Source organism: Ostrea edulis, chromosome 9 (assembly GCF_947568905.1).
Source record: "Ostrea edulis chromosome 9, xbOstEdul1.1, whole genome shotgun sequence".
NCBI lineage: Eukaryota > Metazoa > Mollusca > Bivalvia > Ostreida > Ostreidae > Ostrea > Ostrea edulis.
Genome location: NC_079172.1, coordinates 15,699,021 through 15,720,189, shown reverse-complemented (window position 1 = coordinate 15,720,189; position 21,169 = coordinate 15,699,021).

Here is a 21,169-nt window from a genome sequence, read left to right as displayed (position 1 = left end):
CCTGTGGTTTTACATATCGGCTCAATTATGTAACGAATTTATTTAATGTTTAACTTGAAATCCTTATTCCAATATAAAGGGTGGCATAAACAATTGAATTAAATAAACATACATACATACAAATTATAGATATATGTATCAATATATGCATGTACGTGTTCCATATCCATATAATGTTTTAGGAAAATTGAAATAACCAGAAGTTAAGTCCTTGCAATTAGACATCTTTCTCAAAACTAATACACTAATGAAAAATAATCGAACCCTGATCAAGACATGCTGTGTTTGCGTCACACTGCCCATCATTCACGGCGCCGCGATAGCTCCATGCATGCGAGGCGCGTGAAGCGTGGGGGCTAACGACTTCGATCTCGATTAAACTAAAACGTATAACATCAATTTCATGAAATGGCTAAAATAAAAACAGCATTGTATATTTTCTAAAACGAAAACATAAATGTATACCCTATTTTGTTGTTATATGAGATAAAGCATATTTTACAATAATAATTGACCGCCGCGGTGGCCGAGAGGTTAGAGCGTTCGCCCCGTATGCGGAAGGCCGGGGTTGAATCCCGGCCGCGACAGACCTAAGTCGTTAAAACGGGTAGTGACAGTTCCATCGCCAAACGCCCGGCATCAGGTGTGAATGTGATGGGTCGATAAAACGGATGATCCGTGTCGCAGTAGGTGTGGCACGCTATAGAACCCTCACTGTTCGTATGGCCGTAAGCGCCGAGTATACATGTAGGCCTAAATTTGAAGCCCTTCACCGGTATTGGTGACGTCTCCATGTGAGTGAGACGTTAAGCAAGATACAATCAATCAATCATACAATAATAATTGTTTAATTACAACGGAGATGCAGCGTACCTGTGTATAAAAGAAATACATTGTATAATTGGATATGGACAGACGAACAATGACGTGCACTTTTTCTATAGACATAAAATCATAAATGGTTTTGTATTGCAAGATGTCATTGCTTTACAAAATTTGTTTACATTTTGTCGTTGACAATATCTTTCTCCTTTACTTTTCTCTTATTTTTAACAGAACATTACATTCTGAAATGAAATGAAAAAATCATCACCTATTTGAGATGTGTGAGATAATGTACATAATCTTTCGTTAACAGGAATACCAGACCATCTTCCAGTTTCTGTTGTCAATTGATTATTTGTCGTTTGGAATTTTACTAGTGATTTTCTACATTTCAAAAGCAGATTAAAATATTTTTTTTATAACAAAAATTGCTCTTAAATATTCAATATATTTTGCCCTTTGATGAATTAAACATTTCACTGTAACACTTTAGTATAGGGTGTATATGTCATATTTTAGATTAAAAGATCCTTATTGATTCCATATATATGTATTGTAATCCACACGTATTCAAAATATTTTGTCTACATGATAACAATTAACGCCAAATCCTGGCAGACTGGACATTGAGGTAAAAATAAAATAGGTATATTATGATAAACGATAGAAAATGATTGTTTCTAAAAACAAAATCAATACCTTTAATGACTTAACTTGTCAGTGCTAGTGCATTACATGGCTGAAAGGGTTTAGAGACACTGGTATAGCTAATAAAGTTGACCTTATACATCTAGCGCATAACAAATAAATTAGAAATATATGTACCTAGAATATATTTATGAAAGGGAAAAAACTAGAACTATTTGATACTTCTAAAGCTGAGCAACCTGTATAATATCATCCTGGCAACAAAGGCCAAGCCCAATAATAGTCGAAAGTCTTAGATGGAGTAATCATAGTGGAATATCTTGGAACATATCACGGCATAGTATAAACAAGAGGCCAAAGGCTTTATCGGTCACCTGAGTATATAAGTATCACTAGTCTCAAGGCCTATAAAATTTAGAAAAGAATTCCTGCTCCGAATATTTAAGCTAAATTACTTTCTTAAACACCACTCTGATTCCACGCACAAGTATTCTGAGATCGAAATAAAAAATATGCTAGTCTTCCTTATTAATAATATCTTCGTGGTCTATGGTGATCGGGTCTTCCAACAGTCTGTTGGAATTCCCATGGGAACGAATTGTGCACCTTTGTTACTTACCTGTTTTTATATTCTTATAAAGCAGAATTTATTCCAAAACTTCTACCTGAGAAGAAAAAATATCTTGTGGCCTTCAATTCAACATTTAGATATATCGACGACGTATTGTCTATTAACAATAATAATTTTCAATTATATGTCGATATTTCCCGGTGAACTTAAAACAAAGACACCACAGAGTCGTCCACTTCTGCTTCACGGCAACTTAACAAATCAACTTTAAGACAAACGGGATGATTCAAGCTTCTTCTCCATCTTCCTCTTCCCATATTTATGTAGCAATATTCCATTATCACCTGCACATGGTATATTATAGCTCTCAACTAATTCGATATGCAAGAGCTTCTTCTATGATCAGTTTTTAAATCGAGGCAGACTACTGTCAAAAAAAATTTATGGTGCAGGAGTTTCAACAGTCCCGTTTAAAATCATCATTTCACAAATTCTATGGAACTAGTTTGCCAAAACAACCTCTCATTGGGTCACATGCTGTCTTGGGTATTTCATACCTATTGTTAGACCGTTCGTGGCACACTGATTTTGACTACGGATAATCAGAATTTTCTGGGAATATGCACATCTACAGTGTGTTTTTATTAACTACAAAGGCTCAGGAAATTCTGTTGAGCGGTTTCAGAGGAGTTGCGCTGACAAAAAAGGGACTGACGGACGGGTAAAAAACTTCGTTGCGTGGGGTATAATAGATATGAGTCCCTCCCCACTGTCAGCCGTCAGACTTTTATCAATTGTTAAGTACATACATGTAATTCGTACTCAAATGTTTAATATAGTATTTTTCAATATATTTACTTCGCCTGGTCTCATTTGAAGCTAGAGCCACCCCACCCGGCCCAAAGATGCTTCATACCAAATTCCAAAAGAATAGGAATTGTAGCTATCGGAAGAAGTTATAAATGATCAATTTTTTAACGTACGACGACGACCGCAGACCAATTGCAATAGGTCAACTGTGTTTACTCAGGCGACCTAAAAAGTAAAAGACAATTTGAATTTACAGAAATATTAACAGAGTTTTCATCATTATATATTGTCGCAAGATACGACATCTTTATCTTAGCAAACTTAAATAGATATTTTAAAACAACATTTTTCTACCTAAAGAAAAGGAAAACCCAAAATAGCATGAATTAGTATTTTATTTATCACGCCATTCCATCAGCATTGTAGACAACATAACTCCTTACTTCTCTCACATAGTTGTTAGTTAAATAATGGAAAGCCAATTGCGAGAAGTCGCATATTACAAAACAATTACTGATACTTTCATATAGTAAATCTCATGATGTACGTATAAAATCTACTAAGATTGGCGATTAATGTTTAAAATCTTGTCATTTTCCTCTATTATCTGTAGTTTGCTGAAAGACAGGCGTCAATTTCCTAACTTACGATACTGGCGGAGTTCCCAATTAAGGTAATGAAGTGATATTTATCTATAAAGAAAGATTAGTTGCTTGTAGGTATTGATTCGGCCTTATGGGTCCGTCTGGTCGTGTTTATCCTCTCATTTCCTTTTCGCCTTTCACGAATGGTCAGCACTTTGATTAATGATTTACCATAAAGTGAACATCTCGGTCGCTTGGGATATTCTGAAATGTATTCCCGTAAGTAAATGCTTTTGCGTATTGGACGCACAATTATAAATATGACATGACGGTTATCTTGTGTTATTACTGCTAAATCAAAAAGGGAATGCTGGACTGTATGTCATCTTTCTATAAGCGGCTGATTTATTGAGTTGATCAATAGATTCTCAGTTCGAAAATCTTTCATTATATAAACGTGAACGTTAAACAGAATGCGAGTCGCAGATAGCTCAAAAGAACCATCCCTGCTAAGGCTCTGAGCACCATGCATAGGTCTAAATTTGTGGTACCTCACCTAAAGCTGCTAGCTGGTAATGTTTAAATATGAGTAAAAAATTCTCGAAGGGACGTAAAACAAATATAAAACCAAATGAGTAAGGATTTCGATAACTCCCTACGCGTCAATACCCGAGCCGACGAGGGGGATTAAATTGTCGTCAATTGAATTAGGTTTCAGTTTAAAACGTCGAAGGGATGTAAAACAAACAATTGTGTATATAGTCATATTAATGCAAACGTTTTAAAAATCTTTGACATGTTATTTGTGATCTTAGGTTTCTCTACCCAGACGTCATTTCCTTTAATTGATATTTCATTCCAATTAAACAAGAATAGATGACATTCACTTTGATGAAAACTAAAAGCTATATTTAATCAAATTATAAAGGTGTGGCTTTTCAGTTTATTGTTGATGAAAGGTGAAGATAACGAACAGTGATCAATCTCATAACTCCTATAAGCAATTCAAAATAGATAATTGGGCAAACACGGACTCCTGGACACACCAGAGGTGGGATCAGGTGCCTAGGAGGATTAAGTATCCCCTGTCGACCGGTCACACCCGCAGTGAGCCCTATATCCTGATCAGATAAATGTAGTTATCCGTAGTCAAAATCAGTGTGCCAAGAACGGCCTAACAATCGGTATGAAACACGTCAGACAGCATTTGACCTAATGATGGTTGATATAAGACACACCTTCTAGGTACTGTGTACACTCGTAACATATTATTGATTGAATACTGTTTCATGTCCCTCTCGAGAATATTTCACTCATATGGTGACCTCACCACTTCCGGTGAAGGCTGCAAAAGTTAGGCCAATGCTTGGCACTTACGGCCTTTCAGCAGGAGGGATCTTTATCGTGCCACACCTGCTGTGACATGAGGCCTCGGTTTTTGCGGTCTCATCCGAAAGACCGTCCCATTTAGTTGCCTCTTACGACAAGCAAAGGGGTACTAAGGACCTGTTATAACCCGGATCCCCACGGGATACTCGTAACATAAGGTCAATCTCATGTACATGTGAGTAATATGTAGAGCTGCTACGCACCTATTGAGGATCAGTATGGTTACTAGTAATAAGCTTCTCATAAGGAAACAAAACTCGTTTTAAAGTTAACAAGAACTAATCGATTTAATAAACATCTTTTTTGTATTTAGAACATGAGTATGAGGTTATCGCTTCTGGTTGGTGTGCACTGTACATAACAAAGCTGAACTTTTATAAATCCAACATAATCCAAAAAGGTACAGTGTATCTCTAATTATCTGCAACACGCGTAAAATTGCACATACCTAAAACTATTAAGTAGTGTTTCTATCAGAGGTAGTACAATATTTCCTTACAGAATGATCAGTATGGGGTTATTAGAAAGAAGGGATATTGAAGTGTATTCCTTCTGTGAAAGCAAAAACTGAACGAACGTCATCGAATAATTCTCTTGTTTTCCTCACCGAAAGGACAGTTTTAGGGTGTTCCTTCAAATGAAATTACAGCATGCCCATTCTTCTAATAATGTAGAGATGCATGTAAGCATTAACTTCTATCTCTTAGGTTAAAGTATGATTGATATCTGATTTTTGTGCTCTTGTTGTCAATACAGAGTACTAATGATTAATTACAGAATGAATAGTATCATGCGTTATAAATCTGAAACTTCAGGAATCAGTTTGAAGTATCCATCGTAAACCAATAAACAAGACCTTTCAGACAACGAAAGTACTTTTTCTAACACATTTCAAAATCTAAAGAATGTCCTAATCTGAGCGATGTTTTAGACGTGGAAATGAGAAAAAGAATCGCACAAACTTTGACAAGAAGATTGATTTCAGATGAGAAATTCGTCGAAACCTATGAGGCCGTACGTAAAAAGTGTTGAACCATTCCATAGCCCTATGAATCAACAGGGATCATATGATTAAAGAAAGAAAGCAGGACCTAATGAAAACTGAGCGAGTCACAGATCATATAAAGTGAGGTTCTGTAACAAGACATTTTATTGAAACCGTAAAAGAATGAGAAAAGTCATCCAAGAAAATATCATTCTGATTCCAATTAGTTAAAATCCAACAGGCGAAGAAAACTGGAAAAGGGTGAAATTTGATTGCATGAAATCAGCAAGAGAAACTCGTGAAATTCCTGTTGAATAGGAAATATATCATTTACTTTCAAATTTGAGAATGTATGATATATGTTTTGTGAATTTAGTTAGTCTATTTCTCGCTTAAGTGGTCAGCATTTTCAACTTTCTAATGGGCTTTGATAAAATTCGGTTCAGCAATGCTAGAGAAATATACCTCTTTATTTCGTTGTCATTGTCTAAAGGTCGCATGGCTAGAATTCTGATCTTTAAATTTTAATTATGCTAGAGAAATACTTTTTAATTACAGACCTGTTTACTCTCCCGATTTCACAGTATTGTGTACGGATTTTCAGTCCAAAATACGTTTCACGTTTTCACATACAGAAAATACGGAAATCTGTCCGTTTGCATTTTAGCAGTTACAGTTTCATGTTATTATCCGTTTCCTGTCCACGTTTGGTTATAGCTGATAAATGGACTTTATTTGTAGTTCACCATGATGATACTAGAGGCCAATACAACCTATTATGGGTCAAATGCTGTCTGACTTGCTTCATACCGATTGTTTGGCCGTTCTTGGCAAACTGATTTTGACTACGGATAACTGCGTTTATTTGATCACCTGATCCCACTTCTGGTATATCCAGGGGTCCATGTTTGCCCAACTCTATTTGGTATTGCTTGTAGGAGTTATGAGATTGATCACTAATCGTTATAAGACCTTGACAAAGTAGCTTCTAAACGGTAAGGGTCTAATTATCATATTATATGAAATATGCTTTAGAAAATTAACCAGTCCCATCGGACTGACAAAAACAAATGTCAGTCAGTCCGCCAGACTTTTAACCAGTCACAGACTGACGGGCATATGTTAATTTCGAGTCCTGTTGTGCACATGTTAATGACATTTCAAAATATGCACACAATTCCTATTTACAGAAGAAGCAAAAATGAAAGAGAAGTATAAATCATTTTGTCCCCCCCCCTCCCCCCAAAAAAAACATGACCCATGAAATTCAAATTTTAAAAAGAGGACATTACGGACATCATAACCATGCATTTAGTTTATCTCCCATGGCTTTGAAGGTAGAGAAGAAAAATTAATTTCTATACATTTTTATCATGGGGCCATATTGGCCTTGACCAACGGCCTGAACCCCTGCTCCAGGAGACATGGACTTCACAATTTAGTAAAGAATTTCATGAACATCATCATAATCATGCATCTAGTTTTTCGAAAATATATATATGGCAGTAGAGAAGAAGATAATTATTCAAGACAATTTCACTATATGACCACATTGGCCCCGCCCTAGGGCTTGAACCCTGACCCAGAAGTCACGAATTTCACAATTCATGGACATCATAATCTGCATTTAATTTTTCTCAAATATATATGGCAGTAGAGATGAATTGATTGATTGATTTGATGTTTTCCACCACACTCAACAATTTTTCAGGTATCTGGAGGCGCCCAGTTTTTATTGGTGGAAGAGAGAACCAAGATACAATGTACCTGGAAAGAGACCACCGACCTTCAGAAAGTAAACTAGGAAACTTTCTCACTTACCGGCGCGAGCGGGATTCGAGCCCGCGCCGACCAGAGGTGAGAGGCTGTGTGGTATAGAGCGCGATGCTCTAACCACTCGGCCACGGAGGCAGTAGAGAAGATTTTCTAAGATTTAATGCATTTTCACTATATGACCATATACAATTCTTCTCAACCAAATATATATGGCAGTAGAGAAGATTTTCTAAGATATAATACATTTGCACTATATGGCCATAATGGCCCCGCCCTAGGGCCTGAACCTCTGACCCAGGGTCATGAATTTCACAATTCAGGTAGAGAGCTTCATGGACATCATAATCATGTATTTGGTTTTTCTCAAATATATATGAGAGTAGAGAAGTTTTCTAAGATCTATTATATTTTCATTATCCTAGGACCTGCACCTGTGATCCAGGGGCCAAAGATTTCACAATGCCCGTGGGGATCCGGGGTTAGAATAGGTCCTCAGTACCCCTTGCCGAGCATAGGCCTGAATTTTGCAGCCCTTTACCGGCAATGGTGACGTCTTCATATTAGTGAAATATTCTCGAGAGAGCGTTAAACAATGCACACTCAATCAAACATTCTAAACATTAAAGACCCAAAAATAATACTGTACGGTTTCTTCACGGATCATTGGATGTGGGCGGAGCTCATCTATGGTCATTGTTATTTACCTGGCCAAGAGATCAGGGTGTTGTGTATATTTGTGATGTACACATTGTATCAGGGCCTTCTGCAGTGTTTCTGTGCTCATGGTGTTTGTATAATGGTTGTATCCCTATGGCTGGATGACACACAGTCTACACCACCTCGTATTTCTCTCTTTTACTCTCAGTCATTGCCACAATGAATAATTTCTTTTATAAATATAGAACTATCATATATTGATAATAAAAATTATTTCAATAAGTTACAAGTTTTAGAAATTAATGGAAAAATTATTGTTTGATTTCTGATTGTTTAATTTATAATACATGTATATAGAGGGGGAAATTACAATTGTATTAAAATTGCGTTGTTCAGGGGTCTTTTTAAAAACAATTGAAATCCGAGAAAATAGTAGTTGTGGACAGGTCAATGCTATCAAAACTCTAGAATACAGGGCTTCCTCAAGATCTAAAGAATGTCTGTAGGTACTTGCTATTATTGTTATCAAAACACCTATGTGGGGTAGCTCTAGCTGCAGATGTCACTCCACCTGAAATCTATTGTTAAATGTTTGATTGACAGACGGCTATGCTAACTTAACTTGGGGATGCTAACTTAAAAATGGAAAAATAAAGTTTGAAAATTGTCAGCTCAAATTGTGTCCATGCCCCTTTAAAGATCCCTCCCTGCTCAAAGACCGTACAACGCCGAGTGTAGGCCTAAATTTTGTAGCCCTCTACAGGCAATGGTAACGTCTCTATATGAGTGAAAATTCCCGAGAGAGCGTTAAATCATATACAATCAATGAAATGAACTTGTTGAATAAGGCTTCCTATACTTCAACAAAGATAGATTGATTGAATATTGTTTAACGTTCCTGTCAAGAATATTTCACTCATAAGGAGACGTCACGATTGTCGGTGATTAGGCCCATGCTCGGCGCTTTCGGCCCTTGAGTAGGGAGGGATCTTTATCGTGCCACACCTACTGAGACACGGGACCTCAGTTTTGCGGTTTCATCCGTCCTACTCTTAAGACAAGCAAGGGGTACGGAGGAGCTATTAAAAATTCTCACCCGGATCCCCACGGAACTAAAAAAGATAGAAGGAAATGGCTAAACCCTTAAGGCATGTTTCCTCCCTTATAAGAAATCGACAGTATTGTACCTTCAAGTTTCCTTCATCACCATCTGAATTAGACCTGTCAAATGCGTTTTTCATATCAATAACGTGACTTCCATTAGAGGAGGACCTCTGTCGTCTGCTTTTAAGATGCAGTCATTCCATTTGTTGGTAATCCAATTACTTTGTTGAATTCGAAAGCGGCTGCTAAGTCTTACTAACTGGATTCAATCCGGTCGTACCTGCTGAAGCAGTATGTTAATGTTATCCTACCATTGTTTGCTTTCACAACATGCGAAGGTGTCCTTTGATGACATAAAAGTCCCTGTATTTCTGTAGGGGGCATTGGGTAGACCTCTGATTTAAGTGCCAGGAGTAAATAAAGACACTCTATAGAACTATAAACCAGTGTTTCCCAGTTTACTTTCGGAAGGTCGGTGGTCTCTTCCCAGGTACATTGTATCTGGGTTTTCTCTTCCACCAATAAAAATTGGGAGCCACCATAAAACTAAAAAATTGTTGAATGTGGCGAAAAACAGCAAAAACAACTAGTAATCCTAATTGTTCGCGAACAATTAGAGGGCTTTCCACCTACCATGATTTAAAAAAAAGATATTTAAGATGATGTTAGAAACTGAAAAAGACCTTGAAAATAAAAATAATAATTTTCACGATGACTTTGACTTTGACCTCATTTTGAAGGTCAAAGGTCATCGGTCTTCATGCAAGTGATCCCATGTCTATCTATATTAATGTAAAAGCTATAACCTTAAAAAAATGTTAATCAAGACATTCAGGGGCAATAACTTTGTTTAGGGGTTTTCGGTTCCTTTCGGTTAGCTTTTCTCAATGCTAAAAATACGTTGAAAGACCTTGAAAATGAAAAAACAATAATTTTGATGATGACTTTGACCTTGTCCTCATTTTGAAGGTCAAAGGTCATTGGTCTCAATGCAAGTGGTCCCATGTCTCTATCTATATTGATATAAAGGTTACAGGCTTAGATAATGATATTGGAGAATTTCAGATGACAGTCCGGTGGTCGGGCCAATTTAAATAGCCAGTTCCTATTTTTAAACCGATAATTTCTATTTTTAAGGTTGTTTTTTTCCTCATTCACAAAAATGTATAGACGCTATCCGTTGTTAGATTAGGTATCGTTGTGAATAAGGTACATGTAAGACGTAGGAATTGTAATCTATTCGTTCATTGGTCTGTCCGAATGTTATAGCCAATCAGCGCTCGCAGTACAAATTACGTTCGGCATTATTACAAACGTGCGAGCGCGAGATCCGCGAGATGATACGAAAGTTTTTGGGGTTATCAACCCCAGAAAAGCGTCCCTTGGTTGACTCCAAGGAAAAAAACACAGCATACGACCAAAACAAAAGACGATGTACGATTGTTCCGGGATGGAAAGTGGAGTTTAGATGGCTGATCAGTGACACGAAACACATGGGAAGCTGTATTGTAAACTATGTCAAGGAGTGTATGGACCATTAGCAGTTAAGAAGAGCGCATTCGATAGAATAAATGATAATGAATATTTTTTATCAGGCCTGGCAGATTTTGAGCAGGGTTGGTAACTTTTAAAAGTAGCCAGCCCTGTGACTGACTGCTTTTTTCAGTGAATTTCCAACCCTGTTAAGGGTTTTCGTATCCCTTTGATAATTTTTTCTTTGCAAGAGGGTTTTACTGTGAATTCGTTAGCAAAGGTTTCGTGTCTCTATGACTTTCCGTTAAGTAGGAGTAGCGATAACAAGGTTTTCAACGCGAGTCTCCGAAATTCACAGAAGGGTCAAAGTTCAAAGTTATAATGCATACTATCAAAACCAATCAAGAAGTCAATACTTACCCATATAATATTTCAACGCTATCTTAAGCAGGAAAGAGAGTATAAAAAGTGCTATTTTCCCCTCTTTTCTGATGACTTTGACCTTGACATAATTTTCAAGGTCAACGATCCTATTCCAGTTGGTCCCATGTCTCTACGACAAACTGTTCTCAAGTTCGACATGTTTTACGAATAATTGCAAAACATAAAGAGGCATTAACTCCCTTTAAGGGACACCGAATCCCTTCATTTGAAATTCTTCGCTTCTACTAATTACCCTCTATGCTTTAGAAAAGGTTTCATCCTCCTATCATTTACGGTTCAAAAGTAGAAGCGATAACAATGATTTCTGCGAAAGGTCCAATAACTCCGTAAGGGGTCAAAGTTCAATTACGCAGGGTGAACTGTATTCGTTTCTCAAGACGTACGATATGATGGACTATAAAGTTTTTCGATAAGTCTTAAGACGAATTTTTTTTTTGACGGCAGGAAAATAATAAACAGAACAATATCAATAGGACTTTCCACAGAAAGGTGGAAAGCCCTTATAAACCAGTGTCCAACTTGAGTTCATCTTTAATGTACTTGAAAAGGTAAAAGCAGACACTCTTGGTGCTACTATTCTTTATAATCATCTATCACGGTAACCAGGTGGCTTAGAGTGCACGTTTTGCAACAAGGAGAGTACACGTGTCGATTTCAGTTCTTGATCCCGGCGCTTTGTCAAGTGGCTGGCATTAGAGGTGAAAGTCAAGGTCGTTTCAGATATGACCATTCCATATTACGGTAGGTGTTGGCACGATAAAGAACCAGGATGATATTGCATTGAACGTCATACGTAGATCGAATTCTGTGGAGACGCCTCAATATGGGTGAAAAATTCCTCAATATGAGTAAAACATTCTCAAATGGGATGTAGACAAGCTACAAACTAAAACAGTTTATAGAGGCCACGTCATTCAACTGAGACTGCTCTTTTGAGGGTGTTGCTAAAACGCGAAACGGAAGACGGAAAGGAACGGAAAATATTGTGTTAAATAATGTTATGAGGAGGTCATCATTTTGCAAAATAAAAGGTTTATCATGAGCAAGAGAAGCAGAAATTACAGAAAGAGCGGGAGGTCATCCACGGTTTCATATGTACTTCATACTAATGCATATGTATTTTAAAATCATTAACTTACCATAAAAAATATTAATAAAGAAAAAAATGATATAAAAAAATAATCATACTGAAAAAGACTCGAATTTTAAAATTTTATATCCAGTGAATACCCCCCCCCTCCCGAAAACAACATTGTAAAAGATAAAAAAAAAAAAACACTTAAGAAGATCATGAATTGTCGTTGTTATATACATACCACACTCCCTGTTGTAAGTATACACATACACGGTATTATGTGTAAATTTACATGTAAATGTGCGTTAATGACGTTTTACCACCAGGGAGGCGGGCATATAAAGTGCGTGTGTTCTTTTCCTTCTTTACCCATAAGTGTAGCTGCTCGCAAGCACTCCATTTCACGCCGAAATTTCAAATTCTTGTAAAACGCTATGTAAACTCGAAACCAGCCTCGCTTATGATCATGCCGAGTCCTAGGAGTGATGACAGCTGCCAGGAAACAACAGGTTAACTTATCATCATCATAAAGTAAATAGGCTTATAACTTTGCCTACATTTTTTCGCTTCCAATATCATAGTTATTTTATGAATTCGTCATGTAGAAGTTACAGTTTAGGCATAAATGCAGACGGTATTTATAACTGTTTAAATGAAAGAACAGAACGATACGTTTAATGTTTCTGTTTTATGAATTGATGAAATTCTTGTTTGTTTATAAAATAAACTCTATATAAATATCCTGCTGCATTTGTTTCTGTTGTGATGTCATTGCAGTGGCGGATCCAGGGTTTACGAAGAGGGGATGTGAAAGTCAAGTATTAGCCAAAATACTCAGCCATTTTGGGTGCCAATCTGGAATTTTACTCGCACGACATGTATATCTAGTTTTTAAATTTGTAGCGAAAGGGAGGGGGGGGGTCTAAATCCCCCACTGAATTGCATTTAAGCAAGAAGCCAAGTGAAAGTGTATTCATACGCAAGAAAAGACTGATCAGGTGACCAACGTCATGTTTCAAAAAATTAAGAATGTCAGTTTCATTAGTACTGTCGTATAAGGAAATGCATTGGCAAATGTAAATATTTACATGTAGGTCTACCAGGTGCTCATGCAGGAATATGGTCATATTTAAGTGGTAGCAGCACATAGTCATAAGTTCTTCTATTTCGGAAAAGTGGCTTCATTTTGTCAGTGTTCTGCGTTCTGCAATATGATTCCCATTCTTTTCTCAGAAATGTGAAAAGCGTGCAGTTGACATAGATCCAAATACAATTGCCACGCTGATGACACTCGGGTTTATATGATCATCAAACCTATAGACAGTTGGTTCGACCGGTTTGTCGGATTTTGGAATCAGGGTGTGGAATAAACTTATTAGATTGAATCCGGATAAAAATAAACTCATTATTTTTTCACAAAGCATCTAATCAAACGTGTACTTAATCTACAGTCGTTGGAGATAGTCTGACTACCAATGTTTGCTGGGAGAAGAGTATCGGTGTGATATTTTGATTAACATTTGACCACAGAAAAATAAGTCACATCTGTTGTTATTTTCAATACAATTCGGTGTTTCATTATGTTCAGCAAAATCCTCAATCACATTTAGAGTGTATCCATCTTACATGTGCATCGTTTACCGGTAGTCCCTCGTCTCATTACCAGATCACGAAAGCATATTAAACAAATCACGATGAGTTCCGACTTCCTGTACAATCTTAGTTTAAAATCTCGTCATACGTTTATAGTGCATTAAATGGAACAACTGCATGATTACCTGTATGAACTCCTAAAGATTCATGTACCACACAGGACACTTCATTTCATCAATAGCTGGCCTAATGAAATGCCTAAAGTGCACACAAAATCTTATTCTTTGGAGCAGCCCTCCATGCAACTTCGATAATGGAGGTCGTTGAACTGTTTTAAAAACATTTTAGGTCACCTCAGATGACCTATTGCAATTGGTTGTCGTCCGACATTCGTTAACAACTTCTTCCCCAAAACTACTGGGCCAATCTAGACCAAATTTGGTATGTAGCATCTGTAGGTGAAGGAGATCGGAAATTGTAAATTTCATGACCCCTACCCTAAGGGGCCTTAATGTTGGGGTAAAAACTGTAAAATTGATATACATGTATTTCTTTAACAATATTCTTCTTTACTCCTGGGCATCTAGCAGAGAAAGTGAGTATATAGTAATGGTGAGCAAGGAAGCTTCTACCAAAATTGTAAATTTCATGATCCCCGGGTTAGGGGTTCTGACCACAGGGCGGGGCCAAACTTACTATATAGTATTTATGTGTAATCAAAACAACCCTATATCTCCTTTAGTGATATTGGTACTAATTTGAAACTAAATGGATATTTAGAAAGAGCAAGTAGTCCTTTACTAAAATTGTCAATTTGATGATCCCAAGGGTAGGGGTTTTGGTATTAAGGTGGGGCCAAAATAGTCAGTTATTAAATGTGTGAACAATAGACATTTTTGATATCTTCTTGGTAACTATCATTCCAATTCTTTCATATTTGGTATGAAGCATCTGTAGGTGAAGGAGGCCGGAATTTGTAAATTGCAGGATTCCGGGGGCCCTAGGGGGCGGGGCAAAAACTGCAAAAATATTCTCAAGAACAGTACACGTCTTAGAAAAACTAAATGCATGGTGATGTAGAGCAGGAGGACCTCTACCGAAAGTTTAAATTTCATGATCCCCGGGGTAGGGGTTCTGACCCCAGGGCGGGCCAAACTTACTATATAGTGTTTATGTGTAAAACACTTAAATAACAATTTCTTTAGTGCTATTGATACTAAATTGAAACTAAATAGACATTTAGAAAGAGCAGGTATTCCTTTACTAAAATTGTCAATTTTATGATCCCAGGGGTAAGGTTGTGGTATGAGAGTGGGGTCAAAATGGTCAGTTTTTAAATGTGTGAACAATAGAAATTTTAACTTCTTCTTGATAACTATCATTCCAATTCTTTTCGAATTTGGTATGAAGTATCTTTGGGAAAAGGGGGACATCAATTGTAAAGGACCAGAGCCACAAAGTACTAAAATTGGCCCTTTCACCAAAATAAATGAGACTTTCACAGTTGATGCTCTAGGATTTATAGGTCATAGAACAATTTATTTTATAACAATATCTTTTCTAGTTTTCGTTTTACAGTCGTTTAAACTTTGTGTTGTTTTTCAACAGAAAAGCTATATAACGTCATGATGTTGACGTTATGAGAATCACAGTGTAATACACAAATAATGGACGCATAGGTTAATATATATTTTTTGGGCTTATTCTGATTGTAAATCACAACTGTTAAAATACTAGGAACTTGTATATTTTCTATCACGATGTTTAAATTTGTGATATATTGCCCCCCCCCCCCTTCCCACTACATAACACTACAATTTTCCCCCCGCTGTATTGGACATACATTTGTAATTGAAAAATCGTGATCAAAAATTTAAATTCCTTGCAGTGAAAGGACCACAGCAAACAGTATTGTTTTACCGTCTATCTCAAAGACGAGTTTATATTTTCAAGTTGCATATACATGTATATATATCTATTTGTATCAACTTCCATTAAAATTGATATAATTGAGGATAAAAAAAAAGAGAGAGAGACAACTGTATAATTTTGATTAAACTTGAGTTATTATAGTAACTAATTACAAAAATGGAGTTTTCAAACTATTTTTTTTAAAATAAAACACGGTGGACCTTGAAAATTTTCGGCACCTCTGAAGTCTTAATTTTCTGAGCGAGGTAGACATTTAAGTCCACGGAGATCTGACGTCTGTGCCTCCTTTGTGCCACCGTGCACCTTCGTGTGATAAAAAAAAAATACTAAGCGAAATATTAGTGGGTGAAAATTAAAACGTATAAAACGGCGACTTGTATATATTCATATCATTTAATGATATATATTATTGTAAATTTAAAATAGTAATTTAATTTTTAAAAATGTACCTTCACTGTCTATCTTTAAAGAATTACCATACTGATTTGATAACTTACTTAAATTGTTTACATGTTGGAGTTTGCTATTCGAAACAATTCATCTTAATTACCCTTAACTTATGACGTCCGTTCTGTATTAACTTTCCACGTTTATATGTTTGAAGCAGATATAGAGTGGACAGTGTCACTAAATGGATTTTAATTATCTCTAAGTAGAAACCTCAACATGTTTGTAAATCGGGATTATTTCTTGTATATAGATATATCAAGATATTGACATATATCCGTATGCAGACTTCCCCGCAGACGTTCACACCTTTATGAAACGCCCAAATTCTCGACATCCCGTACACAAACACCTGTACGTGTTAGTCGCACATTGTTTCACAGCACGAGCAGCATGAGTTCACCAAGAGAAGGATCATTTGACTTTGAAAATGAACAAACGAATATCACATGGTATAAATTGGCATTGATTTCAATTTGTTAAATAGCATGAATTATATCAGCTCAAAGAAATGTGGACCATAAAATGACAAGTAAAAGCATTGGTTTATTTGTGCGATTATTTTAAAAGATTGACATTTATATTAGTGCACCACATGTATTTTAATGTATAATTTTCATTGTAATTAAGAATATTAGATGATTTAGATCCGCTGTCTACATGTTTACAGGTAGTGTAGAAATATCAAAAAGTGTACAGTTGACAACGCGATTGAAATAAGAATGCGGACAATTTTTTGTTTATTCAGTGACTCACGAACTTACCCGTCTTCTGAATGAAAGTTATAGAACATACTATTTTTTTTTACATCAGTTATAACACCCGAAAACGGGGGCAAAAATCATCTTCGCTTGCCATGGGTTTTGGGTAGATTCTGCTCTTCGTGGGCTGAACACATTTTGCTATCGAAGATGGAAATTTTCTTTAAAATGCCTAGATTGTCCGCTTGCATAAACATGTATTACGGTGGTAAAAAAAAGTCTAGTAAATCCAATGAAGTTGTAGTAATATAGATTTTATATTTATTTCATTTTTGACTGAGAGGGCGTTAGATAGCTAGGCACGTAACATCGGTTTAAAAAAGGGAGGGGGGGGGGCAGTCCTAACTCGCGCCAGCCGAATAAAAGAGAAATTAAATATATCAGAATGAAGTGGAATGGTTAATTAATAAGAATAATATTGTACATTTAAGATTTGATTAAACTTCCCGTACCTGTATACAATTACTGGTGCTCTCTCTCTCTCTCTCTCTCTCTCTCTCTCTCTCTCTCTCTCTCTCTCTCTCTCTCAGTTATAGATTCAGTACTGTTGTATAGCGTGTATGAATAGAAGCAACTAAAATGCAAATCGTCAAATAATGTTGTCTATATATATTTGTGTGTGAACTAATTGCATTTGAAACCGATATTTTAAAACATCCTTACAGTAGACTTGGATGTGTCCATGTGGCGATCTATCCACTGCACACTTAAAGAAATTGAATTTGGGAGGGGGATTGGGACAGTTTGAGTGGATGAAAACCACCACCGCCACCTCACACATGTACACAATTTAAGGTTTTGAAGATTGGACAATTTAAGCACAATTTCCTGTTGCTATTGTAGGCTGGATTATTAAATTAAGATATATTTATTGGCACAACACATGTCCACTTTATTAATTGGCAAAACATATATAATATAGCATTCAGTCCGTCTGTCATAATTTAATTTTACTTGTATCACGCAATTTGATTTGTTGAGCACGCTGAAAAAAATATTTGTTTATATTGTTTAAATGTAACTTGGCATTGGGACGCACCTCCTTGACAACCAAGACGACACTATTTTTCCTTTTCTAATTTTACATTGGACAATGGAACACTGATACGTTGATAGGCCTTCGAACTAGGCCATGAAATTGAAAATCAACGGAATCAAACATGCACAATTTATAAATGCTGTACTGTCTTACCCCCCCCCCCCCCCCAACAAAAAACAAAACGCACAGTCTTTGTTTACAAGTAAAGTTACATAAAAATAGAAAATAAAAAACTCATGACATGTACAACGATATCATATGTGAAATCAAAACAAAACAAAACCAGTATATCGAGTATTTTCATATGGGGGTTACTTGATCCGCCTATCGAAGCATAAAATGCGTCATGAATATCTTACAACAGATGACGTCATGTCTCATCGATAACATGTGGATCGCTATCTATGAATTGCTTACATAATTTACTGTCGGATTTAACTGGCGGCAATGCTGCATGCTATGGTAAGTCATGTTGTAGTTTAAATCTGTTATTTTGAATTCCTTTTTGCCTGACCAGGTCATGCTAATATTCAGCCCGAAACTTGGATGTACTGTAAATCAAAGAAGGACTTGCTCCCAATGTACGTAAAGTTAGGTTAAATAAAACAGTTATTTCGAATGTTGACAGTCTAAAGCTGCGTAGTAACACTTTTGTAAAATAAATAGAGCAAAAATTATTCGATATGATATCAGTACCATACAAGAATACTTGCGTGAAGCCTGAATATTTTCCGATATCCCAAAGTGAAAGAAGACGCCGCGCCATGTTCATTTCAGTCACTAGGCCTAACAGTTTCGGTAACTGTCGTTTCGTTCAATGATAATGTTTATGATAATAATGTAAAACTACCAAAATTGTACACAGTTTTTAAGCAACGATGCAATGAAGATGTATTGTGAACGACTTTAAAAGATGAAAACAACTAGGTATTGAAAATGAACATCTATAGTAAAAGGGCAAAACAAGCTGCAACCGAAAACTATTATTAGGTGAGGGAATTTCCCTTGCTTTAAAAATAAACACCGAACTAAAATGACCTATGTACATATACATGACACGAAATAAAAAACGTAGTTTCCTTCTCCATAAGATACTTAAACCAGCCATATTTTCTGTAAAATTCAAGTTTACCACCACTAGCGCATTATAACTGTAATATTTTTCAGCAATCCGGAATATCGTTTTTTTTTAAAAATAAAAATAGTGCTCATAGCTCGCCCTAAAATATTTTTGCATTTATGGTCAATTGAAAAGGTGTATATTATAAAAATACTTTAAATATTTTGGGCGAGATGAAACCAGTATGACAAAATCTTTACAAAATAACCAGTTTTTGGTGGAAAATGACAGAAATACGGTACCATATCCGGTTCTAGTATGTATACAGCTTTAGTTGTGCTCCTATTTTTAAAATCTAACATGTTTTTTTAAGCCCCGGATTCTGATACATATTTATAACACCAATACTCCTATTCAACACTTACTTTCATTTTTATATATTTTAAGGGCCATAATATGGGGTTTGTGGCTCTGGTCCTTTCTATGTCGTATTTCACACTGTGCCCTGTAATGCAAGTTAACTGGTTATGCATATGAACATATACGTGTATCTGTGAATATAGATGCGTGTATATTTTCTTATATAATATACGTATATTAACGTATGATATGAGAAAGCATTTTCCTCTAAATCGAGTACCTGTGGTATAACTTACCTATAACATGTAGTCGCAATATATGTTCTCCTGATTTTTTCTGTCCTATACACTATCTATGTAATGTTTATTTTTCTAATGTATTATGTTGTATGTAAATCTCCTTTAGGAGGAAATAAAGAATGAATGAATGAAAGTTGAGAGCTATAAATCGAATCAAATGAGATATACACACACCATATGCAGGTGAGTCGATACGCAAGAGCTTGTTCTGCGTATGATAAGTTTTTTTTTAAAATCGAGGCAGGCTACTGAGAGAAAAAGTTGGTGGTGCAGGGGTTTCAACAGTCTCGTTTAAAGTCAGCATTTCGCAAATTATATCTAGTTTGCCAATACAACCTATTACATGTATTATGTCAAATGCTGTCTGACGTATTTCACATCGATTGTTAAGCCGTTCTTTGCACACTGATTTTGACTACGGATAACCCCGTTTACCTGATCAGGATATAGGGCTCACGGCGGGTGTTTCAGGGGATGCTTACTCCTCCTAGGCACCTGATCCCACCTCTGGCGTGTCCAGGGGGACCGTGTTTGCCCAACTCTCTATTTTGATTTGTTTATAGGAGTTGTGAGATTGATCGCTGTTCGTTATATTTACCTTTCACGGTACTTGTCCGTGAATTGCCCGGTACATGTCCAGTAATAATGCGGTTATTATGCGTTTTATACTCTTCATATACCGATCGCAAGAGCCCCGAGCAGCAGCGGTAATGACTTTCATCAACGGATACCAACGGATTGAATTATGTCACAATTATTTTTAACCGGACGACGTCCGTTTATGCTATCCGGTAAGATGTGACTGCCCCTTAGGGGGTCATTACTTTAAATGTTTTAAATATATTTCAACAATTATGAAATAGGATTCCGGATTCCCCCAGGACACTTGCCCAACAGAATACTCTGTGCTTCTCGACATATGCAGCAGGAATATATACACGTACGGTATAAGGTATATTATGTGGTAGCTATTGTGGCTTCTTTACTAGTTATACATGTACGACGCAGAGTGTATTTAAAGGCAAACACTTGCGTGTGGGCATCACTGTCTTTTGACAGAAACTAGTTACTTATTTATTTTAATTACCTCTTTTTCCTTCTCATAATTTGAATTGTATATTTTCTATGCCACGTTTCTTACGACGGTATGTATTCTCATACTGTAACTTCCTGAAGGAGGAAATGAAAATTGAATAAAGAAAGCGCAGATCTAATTAGTTAATGAAACCTTCATTTTGTATTTTGCACCGCGGACTAATGAGAATCACTACAATGTAAGTTACCTGATATCCCAATATATTTACAAACGCCGCTGTTTAAATGATAAAATAAAATTT